Source organism: Mytilus californianus, unplaced genomic scaffold, assembly GCF_021869535.1.
Source record: "Mytilus californianus isolate M0D057914Y unplaced genomic scaffold, xbMytCali1.0.p SCAF_12, whole genome shotgun sequence".
In the NCBI taxonomy this organism is placed as follows: Eukaryota; Metazoa; Mollusca; class Bivalvia; order Mytilida; family Mytilidae; genus Mytilus; species Mytilus californianus.
The window spans coordinates 7728797-7745163 of NW_026262604.1; the positions used below are offsets into that span (position 1 = coordinate 7728797).

General features: G+C 38.7%; 1 long non-coding RNA gene across 8 annotated transcripts; it reads left to right on the forward strand.

The window, feature by feature from the left end:
- Window positions 1–3147: 3147 nt before the first annotated feature.
- On the forward strand, window positions 3148–8622 carry LOC127721310 (uncharacterized). Of its 8 annotated transcripts, none has more exons than XR_007991136.1 (6): window positions 3148–3455; window positions 3811–3987; window positions 4710–4924; window positions 5101–5277; window positions 5985–7932; window positions 8286–8622. It is a non-coding gene; the product is annotated as an uncharacterized LOC127721310 (long non-coding RNA). The 8 variants fall into 8 exon arrangements; XR_007991132.1 differs by lacking the exon at window positions 3148–3455 and adding an exon at window positions 3550–3618 and having other exon boundaries at window positions 3797–3987; XR_007991135.1 differs by lacking the exon at window positions 3148–3455 and adding an exon at window positions 3550–3618 and having other exon boundaries at window positions 3797–3987; window positions 4887–4924.
- The last annotated feature ends 7745 nt before the right edge of the window (window positions 8623–16367 follow it).

Sequence of the window (16367 nt, forward strand, 5' to 3'; positions counted from 1 at the left end):
AAATGTTTTTTCCAATGGAGATATTTGTTAAACATTCACAATGCAGCATGTATATTCATTACATGTTTATTGTTCTTAATATTTGGAGTAATCCATTAAAATGCACCTTTATATCATGACAATTTTTTTTCCGTTAAGAAAATGTTTTCAATAAAGTTTTTAGATTTCATGCTTTGTGTTTGTATGTGTGTCTGTGGCTTAGTTTTTTACAACACATATATTGAAACCCCAACCTGATATGTTCCGCATACGTGTAGGATTTTGTAATTTGCTGTGAAAATAATTTTATCGTGTATGTAATAATTTAATATAACACTTTAAAGTGTAAATTGCGTGATTTTGTATTAAAAATGTATTATTAACGGATGTACGTCATTATTTCCCCTATGTGAGCCTCTGCCATTCTTTAGTGTTCCGTACAGCTTTTGACTACGTTTTTGAGGTTCCAATTGGGGATAAAAACGTCGCATATACCCCGGTAGTTTCCGGAATATATACTGACATCCTTGTGTTGTTATCCAATCACAAAACTCGACACATTTGTAATCCGTAATATAAGGTTTAATCTAGGAAATTCTTTAAAGGGGCACTAGCTGTCAAATTCATGTTCACCGATTTGACTCAAATTCTCATATTTGATTTATAACAATGTAAAACTTTTATCCAAACTATTAAAAGTCTAAAATAAACAGTTAACAGGACATGGGCATGATAACACGTAGCTTCGTTTCGTGTGTATTTTAGTCTAGACGCCATCTAATTAACTATCAAGTTGACCACCAAAGTCATCCGATGACCATATAAGCGATGTTAACATAAATAAAGATATAAATAGATTAAGCGAACTCGTGCTATTGGATTTTTCTAGGTCTGTTTAATTTCATATTTATTTATAGATTAAAAATATATGTTTATCATCTTTTTTACCTGTATAAGAATGATTTTTTTGTGGATCGGATCAGTCAATCAAATGATTTACCTTTGTTTCACTTTCAATGGTGACATTCTTTTCCTTTAAATAACTTTACACATACAATTCACGTGTTATCCATCTATAACTAAGGGGTTAAATTGAAGTTCTCATGAATACGGATTCAATGAGGTCTAATTATTCACTTGCAAGTGAATAATTCATCATCAATGTTTCTTAGCTTATTTTGACAGAATTGAACCATACTGGCGGCTAAAAGCGAATCATTATATCACTATTCACTATTCACTTTCATTAATGATTGAACAAAAAAAAATTCATATATTAGATTTTTTATATATCTCATAGCTAGTGCCTCTTTAATATGTTTTTAGCCAATGAGAATATAAAGTCATATAAAAAATTCTCTTACTATATATTAACAGTCTTTTTTTTTATTGTTTTACAGTGTTCAGTACAGGTTATTGGTGAGTAGATTGGAGTGGATTTAGGGCGGGAGGGGGGGGGGGGGGGGGGGGGGGGTCATGATCGTCTAATTCTATAAAAATTTGATGGCAACATAATGGCTCAAACTAGAATAAAACAAAAATATTTGAATAATTTACTTTACAATAATTATATACTTTGAACAAATGGACATTCAAAAGAATATCAAAATCTATTGTCTGCAGCGGTGGATGCAGCCATTTTTAAAAGGGGGTTTCCAACCCAGTATAAAGGGGAGGTTCCAACACCCATAAATCTCCCCCTGGATCAGCCAATTGTCTGGAAAGTCATTCTTTGTATTGTTTTTAAGGTACACACTAATCCAGTTTAGTTTAATATTTTTTTCGATAAATAAGATAAAACCAGGAAAGAGGATCTGGATTTATTTTTGGGGTCCTTCACTGACTTCTGTATTGTTTTTATTGGTAATTTTTTCTCTATTATTTGTATATTTGCCCGTTATTCTCTATTTTTTATACTTAAATCCCCATTATTCTCTTTTCTTTCTTTTTTTTTTGCCCATTTTTCTCAATCCTTTTATTTTCCTATACCCTAATTTCCATGATACACGAGGGGCATCGATGGCCAAGTGGTATAAATAGTCCTTAAAAAGAAAAGTAGTCCCACTACTGTATCACAAGCCAACTATGGTTGTGAGTTCGAACCCCGTACGATGTAGGTGCGATCGACTCTAATTTTAATTCACTAAGATTGTCAGTTTTTCTGTCGAAGGTCGGTGGTTCTCTCAGGGTACTCCAGTTTCCTCCACCAAATAAAACTGACCACCACGAAATAACAAATAGTGTTGAAAGTGGCGTTAAAAACCAATCAATCATCTCATCATGATCCATTACTGCTCATATACATGTATTATGCAGCATTATTTTGAACTCTTGTAATCCAATTAAAATGTATGAATATAAAAAAAGGAAGATGTAGTATGATTGCCAATAAGACAATTCTCCACAAGAGACCAAATAACATAAAAGGTTACAACCATACCGCATAGTCAGCATCCGTATAATATGCCCCTAAATGACAAATGTAAAACAATTCAGCCGAAAAAACTAGCAGCCTAATTAATGTACAAAATAATGAATGAAAAACAAATATGATAGAAAGCAACAAACAACCACCACCAAATTATAGGTTCCTGGCAAAATGTGTCGGTGTTACACATGTTTAGCATGACGCGGTAAGTTGAGTTAATTTTAAACCAGTGTTTCTTGTTTAAAATATGTACTAGAACACACCCGCGAAATTGCGGGCATTTAGAGTGTGGTTGAAAGTATGTAAACTATTGTAGGATGAATTTTTGTAAAAGATTTTATGACTGGAAAATTTCAGGTACTTGGTAAAAGGACAATTTTTTAAGCCCTCACCCTTTTTTTCCAAAGTCCGCTATTTTTTGTTTTCTGTTTTTCTGTATACTATGAACATACATATACATGTACTACAAATAAAGTGTATTTGCTATTTACTATCAATTCCAAGTTGTAATACTATCCTAGGCGATATAGTCATTTTAGAGACTCTCTATATAATATATCAGTGACAGCCGCGGATAGTAAACTTTGAATTACCAGGCTGAAGCTAGCGAACAATAACTAGCGAACAATAAGCCAGCGAACAATAAGGCGATATATCTAAAAACCGAAAAAATGAATAAGACAGCAACGGCCGTTAAATGAAAAATATTTAAACAGGCAGAAATTCTTTCCAAACATTGCAATTTCAACTCTATCATGAAATGGTATTTATCCCATCCATTGATAAAATAAGTCACATCTCTTTTTAGGCTAATTTTCAGTACCACAGTAAATCTGCATCTGTCAACGGATTATTTGTAGGTGTAAGACCACCAATGCACCCACTTCCATTTAGAACGTATGTAAAAGTAGTCCTCCCTGTAAAATACGGCACCTTTGATGTCATTGTTCAATTGAACTAAGATACACATTTGCAGAAATGGGGGTTGGCCTATTCCATAGCTTCTAGAGAATAATAATGAGGGGTGTCACGGGGTATGACTATATAAGTCTTGTAGAGAAGAAACAGGCGCATCTTTTGCGCAAGGTATCGAAGGGCGCTATGTTCAAAAATCTGAAAGTAGAGCTCAAATATTGAAAAAAAATTGTTTTAAACTGGGGGGTTGGCCTATTCCATGGCTTCTAGAGAAAAATAATGAGGGGTGTCACGGGGTATGACTATATAGGCCTTGTAGAGGAGAAACAGGCGCATCTTTTGCGCAAGGTATCGAAGGGCGCTATGTTAAAAAATCTGAAACTAGAGCTCAAAATTTGAAAAAAAAATTGTTAAAAACAGGAGTGTTGGCCTATTCCATGGCTTCTAGAGAAATATAATGAGGGGTGTCACGAGGTATGACTATATAGGTCTTGTAGAGGAGAAACAGGCGCATCTTTTGCGCAAGGTATCGAAGGGCGCTATGTTCAAAAATCTGAAACTAGAACTCAAAATTTGAAAAAAAATTGTTTTAAACTGGGGGGTTGGCCTATTCCATGGCTTCTAGAGAAAAATAATGAGGGGTGTCACGGGGTATGACTATATAGGTCTTGAAGAAGAGAAACAGGCGCATCTTTTGCGCAAGGTATCGAAGGGCGCTATGTTCAAAAATCTGAAACTAGAGCTCATAATTTGAAAAAAAAATTGTTTTAAACAGCTAGGGGGGGGGGGGGGGGGGTTGGCCTATTCCATGGCGTCTAGAGAAAAATAATAAGGGGTGTCACGGGGTATGACTATATATGTCTTGTAGAGGAGAAACAGGCGCATCTTTTGCGCAAGGTATCGAAGGGCGCTATGTTCAAAAATCTGAAACTAGAGCTCAAAATTTGAAAAAAATTGTTTTAAACAGGGGGGTTGGCCTATTCGATGGCTTCTAGAGAAAAATAATGAGGGGTGTCACGGGGTATGACTATATAGGTCTTGTAGAGGAGAAACAGGCGCATCTTTTGCGCAAGGTATCGAAGGGCGCTATGTTCAAAGATCTGAAACTAGAGCTCAAAATTTGAAAAAAAATTGTTAAAAACAGGGGGGTTAGCCTATTCCATGGCTTCTAGAGAAAAATAATAAGGGGTGTCACGGGGTATGACTATATAGGTCTTGTAGAGGAGAAACAGGCGCATCTTTTGCGCAAGGTATCGAAGGGCGCTATGTTCAAAAATCTGTAACTAGAGCTCAAAATTTGAAAAAATTGTTTTAAACAGGGGGGTTAGCCTATTCCATGGCTTCTACAGAAAAATAATTAGGGTTGTCACAGGGTATGACTATATAGGTCTTGTAGAGGAGAAACAGGCGCATCTTTTGCGCAAGGTATCGAAGGGCGCTATGTTGAAAAATCTGAAACTAGAGCTCAAAATTTGAAAAAAAATTGTTTTAAACTGGGGGGTTGGCCTATTCCATGGCTTCTAGAGAAAAATAATAAGGGTTGTCACGGGTTATGACTATATAGGTCTTGTAGAGGAGAAACAGGCGCATCTTTTGCGCAAGGTATCGAATAGCGCTATGTTGAAAAATCTGAAACTAGAGCTCAAAATTGAAAAAAAATTGTTAAAAACAAGGGGGTTAGCCTATTCCATGGCTTCTAGAGAAAAATAATGAGGGGTGTCACGGGGTATGACTATATAGGTCTTGTAGAGGAGAAACAGGTGCATCTTTTGCGCAAGGTATCGAAGGGCGCTATGTTCAAAAATCTGAAACTAGAGCTCAAAATTTGAAAAAAAATTGTTTTAAACAGGGGGGTTGGCCTATTCCATGGCTTCTAGAGAAAAATAATGAGGGGTGTCACGAGGTATGACTATATAGGTCTTGTAGAGGAGAAACAGGTGCATCTTTTGCGCAAGGTATCGAATGGCGCTATGTTCAAAAATCTGAAACTAGAGCTCAAAATTTGAAAAAAAATTGTTTTAAACAAGGGGGTTGGCCTATTCGATGATCTAGAGAAAAATAATGAGGGGTGTCACGGGGTATGACTATATAGGTCTTGTAGAAAAGAAACAGGCGCATCTTTTGCGTAAGGTATCGAAGGGCGCTATGTTCAAAAATCTGAAACTAGAACTCAAAATTTGAAAAAAAAATTGTTTTAAACTGGGGGGTTGGCCTATTCCATGGCTTCTATAGAAAAATAATAAGGGGTGTCACGGGGTATAACTATATAGGTCTTGTAGAGGAGAAACAGGTGCATCTTTTGCGCAAGGTATCGAAGGGCGCTATGTTCAAAAATCTGTAACTAGAGCTCAAAATTTGAAAAAAAAATGTTTTAAACAGGGGGGTTGGCCTATTCGATGGCTTCTAGAGAAAAATAATGAGGGGTGTCACGGGGTATGACTATATAGGTCTTGTAGAGGAGAAACAGGCGCATCTTTTGCGCAAGGTATCGAATGGCGCTATGTTCAAAAATCTGAAACTAGAGCTCAAAATTTGAAAAAAAATTGTTTTAAACTGGGAGGTTGGCCTATTCCATGACTTCTAGAGAAAAATAATGAGGGGTGTCCCGGGGTATGACTATATAGGTCTTGTAGAGGAGAAACAGGCGCATCTTTTGCGCAAGGTATCGAAGGGCGCTATGTTCAAAAATCTGTAACTAGAGCTCAAAATTTGAAAACAATTGTTAAAAACAGGGGGGTTAGCCTATTCCATGGCTTCTAGAGAAAAATAATGAGGGTTGTCACGGGGTATGACTATATAGGTCTTGTAGAGGAGAAACAGGCGCATCTTTTGCGCAAGGTATCGAAGGGCGCTATGTTGAAAAATCTGAAACTAGAGCTCAAAATTTGAAAAAAAATTGTTTTAAACTGGGGGGTTGGCCTATTCCATGGCTTCTAGAGAAAAATAATGAGGGGTGTCACGGGGTATGACTATATAGGTCTTGAAAAGGAGAAACAGGCGCATCTTTTGCGCAAGGTATCGAAGGGCGCTATGTTGAAAAATCTGAAACTAGAGCTCAAAATTTGAAAAAAAATTGTTAAAAACAGGGGGGTTAGCCTATTCCATGGCTTCTAGAGAAAAATAATGAGGGGTGTCACGAGGTATGACTATATAGGTCTTGTAGAGGAGAAACAGGCGCATCGTTTGCGCAAGGTATCAAAGGGCGCTATGTTAAAAAATCTGAAACTAGAGCTCAAAATTTGAAAAAAAAATTGTTAAAAACAGGGGGGTTGGCCTATTCCATGGCTTCTAGAGAAAAATAATGAGGAGTGTCACGAGGTATGACTATATAGGTCTTGTAGAGGAGAAACAGGCGCATCGTTTGCGCAAGGTATCGAAGGGCGCTATGTTCAAAAATCTGAAACTAAAGCTCAAAATTTGAAAAAAATTTGTTAAAAACAGGGGGGTTAGCCTATTCCATGGCTTCTAGAGAAAAATAATAAGGGGTGTCACGGGGTATGACTATATAGGTCTTGTAGAGGAGAAACAGGCGCATCTTTTGCGCAAGGTATCGAAGGGCGCTATGTTCAAAAATCTGAAACTAGAGCTCAAAATTTGAAAAAAAATTGTTTTAAACTGGGGGGTTGGCCTATTCCATGGCTTCTAGAGAAAAATAATGAGGGGTGTCACGGGGTATGACTATATAGGTCTTGAAAAGGAGAAACAGGCGCATCTTTTGCGCAAGGTATCGAAGGGCGCTATGTTGAAAAATCTGAAACTAGAGCTCAAAATTTGAAAAAAAATTGTTAAAAACAGGGGGGTTAGCCTATTCCATGGCTTCTAGAGAAAAATAATGAGGGGTGTCACGAGGTATGACTATATAGGTCTTGTAGAGGAGAAACAGGCGCATCGTTTGCGCAAGGTATCAAAGGGCGCTATGTTAAAAAATCTGAAACTAGAGCTCAAAATTTGAAAAAAAAATTGTTAAAAACAGGGGGGTTGGCCTATTCCATGGCTTCTAGAGAAAAATAATGAGGAGTGTCACGAGGTATGACTATATAGGTCTTGTAGAGGAGAAACAGGCGCATCGTTTGCGCAAGGTATCGAAGGGCGCTATGTTCAAAAATCTGAAACTAGAGCTCAAAATTTGAAAAAAATTTGTTAAAAACAGGGGGGTTAGCCTATTCCATGGCTTCTAGAGAAAAATAATAAGGGGTGTCACGGGGTATGACTATATAGGTCTTGTAGAGGAGAAACAGGCGCATCTTTTGCGCAAGGTATCGAAGGGCGCTATGTTCAAAAATCTGAAACTAGAGCTCAAAATTTGAAAAAAAATTGTTTTAAACAGGGGGGTTGGCCTATTCGATGGCTTCTAGAGAAAAATAATGAGGGGTGTCACGGGGTATGACTATATAGGTCTTGTAGAGGAGAAACAGGCGCATCTTTTGCGCAAGGTATCGAAGGGCGCTATGTTCAAAGATCTGAAACTAGAGCTCAAAATTTGAAAAAAATTTGTTAAAAACAGGGGGGTTAGCCTATTCCATGGCTTCTAGAGAAAAATAATGAGGGGTGTCACGGGGTATGACTATATAGGTCTTGTAGAGGAGAAACAGGCGCATCTTTTGCGCAAGGTATCAAAGGGCGCTGTGTTCAAAAATCTGTAACTAGAGCTCAAAATTTGAAAAAAATTGTTAAAAACAGGGGGGTTGGCCTATTCCATGGCTTCTAGAGAAAAATAATGAGGGGTGTCACGGGGTATGACTATATAGGTTTTGTAGAGGAGAAACAGGCGCATCTTTTGCGCAAGATATTGAAAGGCGCTATGTTGAAAAATCTGAAACTAGAGCTCAAAATTTGAAAAAAAATTGTTAAAAACAGGGGGGTTAGCCTATTCCATGGCTTCTAGAGAAAAATAATGAGGGGTGTCACGGGGTATGACTATATAGGTCTTGTAGAGGAGAAACAGGTGCATCTTTTGCGCAAGGTATCGAAGGGCGCTATGTTCAAAAATCTGAAACTAGAGCTCAAAATTTGAAAAAAAATTGTTTTAAACAGGGGGGTTGGCCTATTCGATGGCTTCTAGAGAAAAATAATGAGGGGTGTCACGGGGTATGACTATATAGGTCTTGTAGAGGAGAAACAGGCGCATCTTTTGCGCAAGGTATCGAAGGGCGCTATGTTCAAAGATCTGAAACTAGAGCTCAAAATTTGAAAAAAAATTGTTAAAAACAGGGGGGTTAGCCTATTCCATGGCTTCTAGAGAAAAATAATGAGGGGTGTCACGGGGTATGACTATATAGGTCTTGTAGAAGAGAAACAGGCGCATCATTTGCGTCAGGTATCGAAAGGCGCTATGTTCAAAAATCTGAAACTAGAACTCAAAATTTGAAAAAAAAATTGTTTTAAACTGGGGGGTTGGCCTATTCCATGGCTTCTAGAGAAAAATAATAAGGGGTGTCACGGAGTATGACTATATAGGTCTTGTAGAGGAGAAACAGGCGCATCTTTTGCGCAAGGTATAGAAGGGCGCTATGTTCAAAAATCTGTAACTAGAGCTCAAAATTTGAAAAAAAATTGTTAAAAACAGGGGGGTTAGCCTATTCCATGGCTTCTAGAGAAAAATAATGAGGGGTGTCACGGAATATGACTATATAGGTCTTGTAGAGGAGAAACAGGCGCATCGTTTGCGCAAGGTTTCGAGTGGCGCTATGTTCAAAGATCTGAAACTAGGGATCGAAATTTTAAAAAAAATGGAAAAAAACCGGGGGGTTGGCCTATAACATGGCTTCTAGAAAAAAAATAATGAGGGGTGTCACGGGATATGACTATATAGGTCTTGTAGAGGAGAAACAAGTGCATTGTTTGCGCAAGGTTTCGAGTGGCGCTATATTCAAAAATCTGAAACTAGGGATCGAAATTTGAAAACAAATTGGAAAAAACCGGGGGGTTGGCCTATTGCATGGCTTCTAGAGAAAAATAATGAGGGGTGTCACTGAGTTTGGCTATATAGGTCTTGTACAGGAGAAACAGGCGCATCGTTTGCGCAAGGTTTCGAGTGGTGCTATGTTCAAAAATCTGGAACTAGGGATCGAAAATTAGAAAAAAAAGGGGAAAAAAAACCGGGAGATTGGCCTATTCCATGGCTTCTAGACAAAAATAATGAGGAGTGTCACGGGGTTTGGCTACACAGCTACTTTCGTGCAAGTAATCTTGATGTACAGTTCTAAAGATGCATATCAAATGTACATCCGTAAAGCTGTATATAAACTATACAGCTTTAAAGCTGTATATAAACTGTACATCTGTGAAACTGTATATCAACTGTACAGCTGTAAAGCTGTATATAAACTGTATATAAACTGTATATCTGTAAAGCTGTATATAAACTCTTGATAGATATTGTATCACACAAGATGCAGTGATAGAATCTATATGTATAGCTTATACACAGATTTAAAAATGTGCAGTTAATGTACATTTTTACAGAGTTGCAGTTTATATACAGCTTTAAAAATGTACAGTTTATATACAGATTTACAGATGTACAGTTTATATACAGCTTAACAGATGTACAGTTTATATATAGCTTTACAGATTTACAGTTTATATACAGCTTTACGGATGTACATTTGATATGCATCTTTAGAACTGTACATGAAGATTACTTGTACTAAAGTAGCTGTGTATATAGGTCTTGTAGAGGAGAAACAAGCGCATGGTTTGCGCAAGGTTTCGAGTGGCGCTATGTTCTAAAATCTGAAACTAGGGATCGAAATTTAAAAAAAAATGGAAAAAGAGCGTATTGAAATAAGACAGAAATATTCTGCAACAGTTCCTGACACCAATCCCCCCAAAGGATTGTTCTTCAAACCGAAGTAAGCGTGTCATTATACCTTACTATGTTGAAAACTGGTTTCTGATCAAACGAAAATAACTGACAGAATCATAATCACCTCTCAAAACGCCATGGTTTAAGGGGACGGCCAATTGATTTTCAAGGGAGAGGGAGAGACAGTTTAATTTAAAAAATGAATATCATGACCATGAAGGAACATGAAAATAAATAATCTTGCACCAGCAGGATCATAATGAATATTCTGCAATACGAAATATTGAAAATAGTTTTGTACAACTGTAAACATTAATTTTCAAACGGAAAAGCGAAAAAGACTAAGAACACGCAGCAACAGATGGAAATGACTATTTAATCTGCAAACAATCCCTCGCCCCTTTTCAAAACCGAATATCGAATGGTCGTCTCCATATACACATGATACACATTCGGTGGTATTTCAGTTTAGGATCAGCTAAATGTGTTGTACATTTATACGTTAGGGGTTTGCCAAAATGAATAAAGGATGGTGGCGAGTATACGTTGATGTTGGACCGGGGATGGGAGCTCGAGATTATGGTTGAGCGTGCAGTCGTCTGAGCAAAGAGATCGGGAGATAGGGGAAATCGAACCTACGCCGGCAGTATAAGGTTTTCAACTATTGAATACAGTACTCGCAAAGAGGGTATGATTTCGACGACAACGAATTGGTGTGAACCCTGAATCAGTTGGCAACGAAAAGCGTAGCGGAGTGGTATATTGCGTGGGATGCCACTTTTCGTTGATTTCTTGGATACAGGTGAACCACGAATCGAAATGCACAAATTTCGTATAGGCCTGTATGCAAACCTTAGTAAAACAACGAATTCAAATATCCACGAAAATACAAAGTTTCCTCAAACCACGAAAATTGGTACCCACGAAAATTAATGAATCCACAGTAGTACGGTTTTTGCTAACACGGGAAGCGCTCACATTGGTAAATCTATTAACATGGATAAGAATCCAACTTTCTTTTGCATGTTCTGTTTTAGCTGTTTTACCAGGTATTCTAAGCTCCAAAACTATATCACCCTTACCACTATCTGACAGCCTGTCGGTTTTAGGTATTTGTTGCTTGGTGAGCAACATTTTTGTTTTCTGATAGATTGGACTGCGAACATGGATGCTGACTGAACAACCATTCTTTGCTTCTTGTTGTAATTTGTTGACCTGACCCTGTGTCAATTTTAAACTGTGTATTCGTGATAACTCATGATCATTTGTTTTTACCTCGCGAGGATCAAAGCGTATGGTCAAATGTTCACCTCTGAGTTCGATGGAAATCCCGCCTTGATTAGTACTCATACGATTGATTGTTTTCAGCGTCACTGGTAAATGTTCAAAGTTTTTAGGATTTTGAATAATTTTTATGCCGGGTAGGACTTTTGGGAAGAAACTGTAGATAATGTATTGTTGTGATCCATTTACATATCTACCACTGATGATATCGCAGTTGATTAGAATGCTGTAGATGATGTTGTCTTGTGTGTAGATTTTTCATTCGAATCGCAGTACTGTTTTGATGCTATTGACAACTTTAAATTCCACTATGTAATTTTTTGATTAGGTTAGTGTCGCACTCAGTATAGTTCGATTGGCATTGGTGTTGCTTTTGTTTGGGTGTTTGTTGAGTCGTAGTTGTCTTCGCAACACGTCGTTGATGTCTTCGATAGTGTAAAAACCAGTGTTCAACGCAATGATCAATCTACGTCTAGCAGTTACTTTTATCGATCAAATAAACGAAAGGTGTTTTTCCCTGCATGAGTGTTTGAAAAAGAGTAGTAAGTCTACAACTTTACCACACCCATTTCGTAACTCTTTCCACTTTTGAGTTGAATTGGTTGATTGAACCGAGTGTCGATTTTGTCAATTCCGGACACGATGAAAAAAATCTTTGCTCAGGAGATGTATTGTCGACGATTGGTCATAACAACTCATTATCCATTTATTTACCTTAAACACAACATTCATCTTTTGTCTGTCACACTCGAACTGCAGAACGTTTGTGTGTTTGCTGGGACATTGATCTCGAATTCTGCTCTGATTTAATTGTCATCCTCCGATTTTTCAGTTTCTCTGACTGGTGAATCAAATCGATGATGCACAAGGGATATAGGTCTGACAAGTCGAAAGGATTGATGTTACTGTTGCTGATGAGATGATCCATATTAAAGAACTTCTTGCGAAAGTTGGCTGCATCTTTGTACAACCAAAATATTTTGCACTTGGTAAAGGCAGCATTGAAGTACATGCATGGGTAGCGTTGTTCGTTGAGGGTGACGTGGATGTTTCGCAAACGCCAATGCTGCGTTATGAGTCTAGTCATTACACTTGTCGGTTTGGAAGGCTATGATGATGAATATAGGTTTTTCTCACCGCTTTTGGCTAAAAATTGCCAACTGAACTGTATACTGTGGGAACGACTATGGGATTATACTATTTCATGCGAAACCACAGTTGAGTTTAGTCTGGATTGTTTTGTACTGTTTCAATTTGTTTTTATCGAAGAGAACAACGTGAGTAACACACCAGGATAATTTACTCAAGACGATCTTTGCCATATTGCTGACTGCCGCTGTTCTTTACACAGCGTTAGTATCAGAGTTAACGTAACGAGTTTTAGTTTGTGTTTGAATCCGAACACGATTTTGGCATAGTCCTCTGTGAAACTGAAGATATGCTTTAATGGTGTGGTAAATGAGAACGTTCCTTTGCTCGCAGGTTACATAACGATGTAACCATGCCTAGCTGCAAAGCCAATGTTGTCGGCTTCGGCTTCGGCTTCAGCCGTCGAATCTTTTTACCAAAAGTGGTTGAGACCCTGCGAATTGCGCAAGTCGAAGTCGTCAAGATAAGTCAACAACCTCGACCTATACCTGGATCATTCACGTATTCGTTTGGCTGTCCTGACAGTCTGTAACCAAGACTTTTGGATAGGTAAATGATACCATTGTTTAAAAGTGTCACCAGATAGTAGTGTTAAAATGAGAGTTCTACACCACCCCCCAATTTTAAGCACAAATTCTGCATAGGGACCCCAAGCTCAAACATAAAATGTAAATTCATTGGAAAATCGCTGGAAGATACAATCTTCTCACTCTATAAATAAATGGATAAGTTTGGATCTCATGCAAGAAAGCGCGCATCTCTTTGGCGAATGCTGCAGGATTTGGATATGAACGACAATCGCATTACTAGCCTACGAAAACCCAAGGACAGCTCGGATGCCGTGACAAAACGTTGGGTGACCCATCAGTTGAAAGATGGTATGAAAGATATTGATGAATTAGATTCTGAGTGTAAACAGATGCAGATGACCATCAAGCGAATGCAAAGGGAGTATGACTCATCAATCAAAGAACTCACAAAAAAGGTGATGACTGTAGAAGATAGCAAAGTCGATAAGTCAGAATGCGTCTCAACCAACGGTGGTAAGATAAACGCGGACCTGGACATGCAAAAGTTTCACGTGCTGAATCTCCCACTCCCACGAACTGACAATGAACCCATCACCAAAGCCCTTTACGATCGTCTACAGTCGGATTTGGATGCATTGAGGGTTTTTGTCGAATTGAAGCATGCTTAGTTTTCCAATCTTTCCAATCTTTCCAGTCTCAAGGATTATTGTAGATCAGATTGCGGGATCCACGAGTTAAAATTCTTAGGATAACCCTTCCACTTCACAAACACCTCATTAATCCCGTTCTTGGTTCGCCTGCGGAGGATCTTCTCTATGCGGTAGACTTCCTGATCAGTCTTCTGAAGTTCGGGCTCATAGAAGGATCTCTGAATGTCCTCCCCATTAAAATCCTTGACATGATAGGTGGGTGGCTGGGTAAGAAGAACTTGAGACACTTTGAAAACTTCCTCGGTCCACCGGGGTGTATAACCCTTCTCAAATGTGCCTTTCTTCTTGGTAATTCGAACCTTATAACCTATACGAAACCGTGCCTGCTGTATGGGAGGGAGGTCTCCATACAAAATCCAATACACCTTGTTTTCATGTTTCTTGAGGCTTGCAATCACAGGAGTCATTTTAATGGATCAATGTTTGGCAGTATTGTACTGGTGAACAAGATCACCCAACACATTGATGTAGGCGCGTGTAGAGTTGGCTGAGAAATATTTAAACATCTTCTCTTTCATGGTGCGATTCCAGCGCTCAACAACACTCGACTTCTCCTCATTCCCGGTGGAGTAGAGCTCAATATCATGCTTTTGGAGCAGCTGCTTTACATCCTTTGTAGAACTCGGTACCTTTGTCTGTCCACAATTTCTCGGGAACGCGCTCCTTGAACACTGCTTGGAAGGCATCCCGCACCGTCACACCTTTCTTGTTCTTGAGGGGTATCAACCAACTATATTTGGAGAACACATCAATAATGCTCAGAATGAATTTGAATCCCTTGTTATCACGAGTGAAGGCACTCATGTCAACGAGATCAGCAGCCCAAGTTTCATCCACACCCCCTACAATCACACGTCGTATCTGGAATTTTTGTCGAACTGGTGTGTGTGACTCATCAGCTAATTCATCCGTCCAACGAATTTTTTTTTTTTTGAATGCCTAGACCAAATCGTGCTTTGGCGTTGATGAGAGGTCTAACGATACCTCGATCCATTCGTTCCCTCATTGTTGGATTACTGATTGCATCCAGTTGACTAAGCATATTCTTATCACATATACAGTTACGAGTAGCTGTATCCTTATTTTGAGAATAACAGAGATCATGATGATAGGCGGCTTGATCGACCTTATTGATAGGTAAAGACCAGGATTTTGGAGTTCCATCAGCATTTAATCTTTTTTTCAGTTTGGTACCAGGTCCTGTGAAATTATGTCCTTGAAGATGCATTTCCACTATTAGGTTGTTAATCAATTTGTTCATGAAACCACTACCGGTAGTTTTCACGAACTGAGATTTCTTCGATCCACATACAGCGCAGGTTCCACCCAGCCGTCGTCGTCCATTGCTAGTGGTAACGTCGTAGCGATTGTTCGTCTCTGTATTTCTCTTACATTTCAAACAATAGATTGTCATTTTATTTAAATAAATGGACGTTGAAGATATTTCATACAATGAAACTACTGCAGGTAGAAGCAATCACTTTCTTCTCCCCCAGCGATCGATCCGAGCTCTGATCATTGGGAAATCAGATTGTGGTAAAACCACGTTGATGAATAACCTGCTCCTTCGACCAGGTTGATTAGATTATGATCGTTTGCAGGTCTTTGGAAAATCACTCCATCAACCTATCTATCAGCTTTTGGAAAAAGCACTAAGGAAAAGTTACTCAAAAGATGATATACGTGAACTATTATCCATCAAAGACAAATGTTCTGCATCACTGATTGATCTGGTTGATACACTACCCCCACCGAGGCATCGTAGTGGTATTGACACGTTCTTTTTTGAGCAATGTGGAGATGTACCAGACCCTCGAGAGCTTGATGCCAACCGTAAAAACTTGATGGTGTTTGATGATTTGATGTTGAACAAACAGAACAAGTGTGAGGATTATTATGTTCGAGGTAGACATAATAATGTCGACTGTTTTTACTTTTGCCAAAACTATTTCAAACTTCCACGCCAGTCAATCCGAAAGAATGCTAATTTTATATCTCTTCCAACAAGACCCCAAGAATCTCCAGCACATTCACAGCGACCACTGTTCAGACTTAACTTTCGAGGAGTTCAAAACATTATGCAACCGCTGCTGGTCTGAGCCCCATGGATTTGTTACCATTGATCTCACAAGCACCAAAGGGAATGGGAAATGCCGATGCAAATTAGAAGAGTTCTATGTAAACTAATAATAAAAGATGGATTGTTAGTGTTACAGAGATTTACCCTCGAAGTATGATCAAAAGTTCCTGGAGTATACATTTTCAGAGAATGAGAAGGAACTGGAGCTGGAGTTCGGTCCTTTGGATCCCATTAGGCCGAAGAGATAGAAATGGCCCTGCAAATGTAAATTTGAGTGGGACCCAGTCGATATGAGGAGTATGTGTTGGAAGTGTGGTCGCGTGATCCCCCGCCTTATCGATAGCGGTGGAGGTGATTTCGACGCATGGAACTCTGGCCACCAGTATGGTAAGGTGGAGCGATTTTCTCAACCCCAATGTCCCATCAAGACGATTAGAGGTTACCAGTGTACATACCCATGCAGCCCTAGTAAAGACCTATGCCT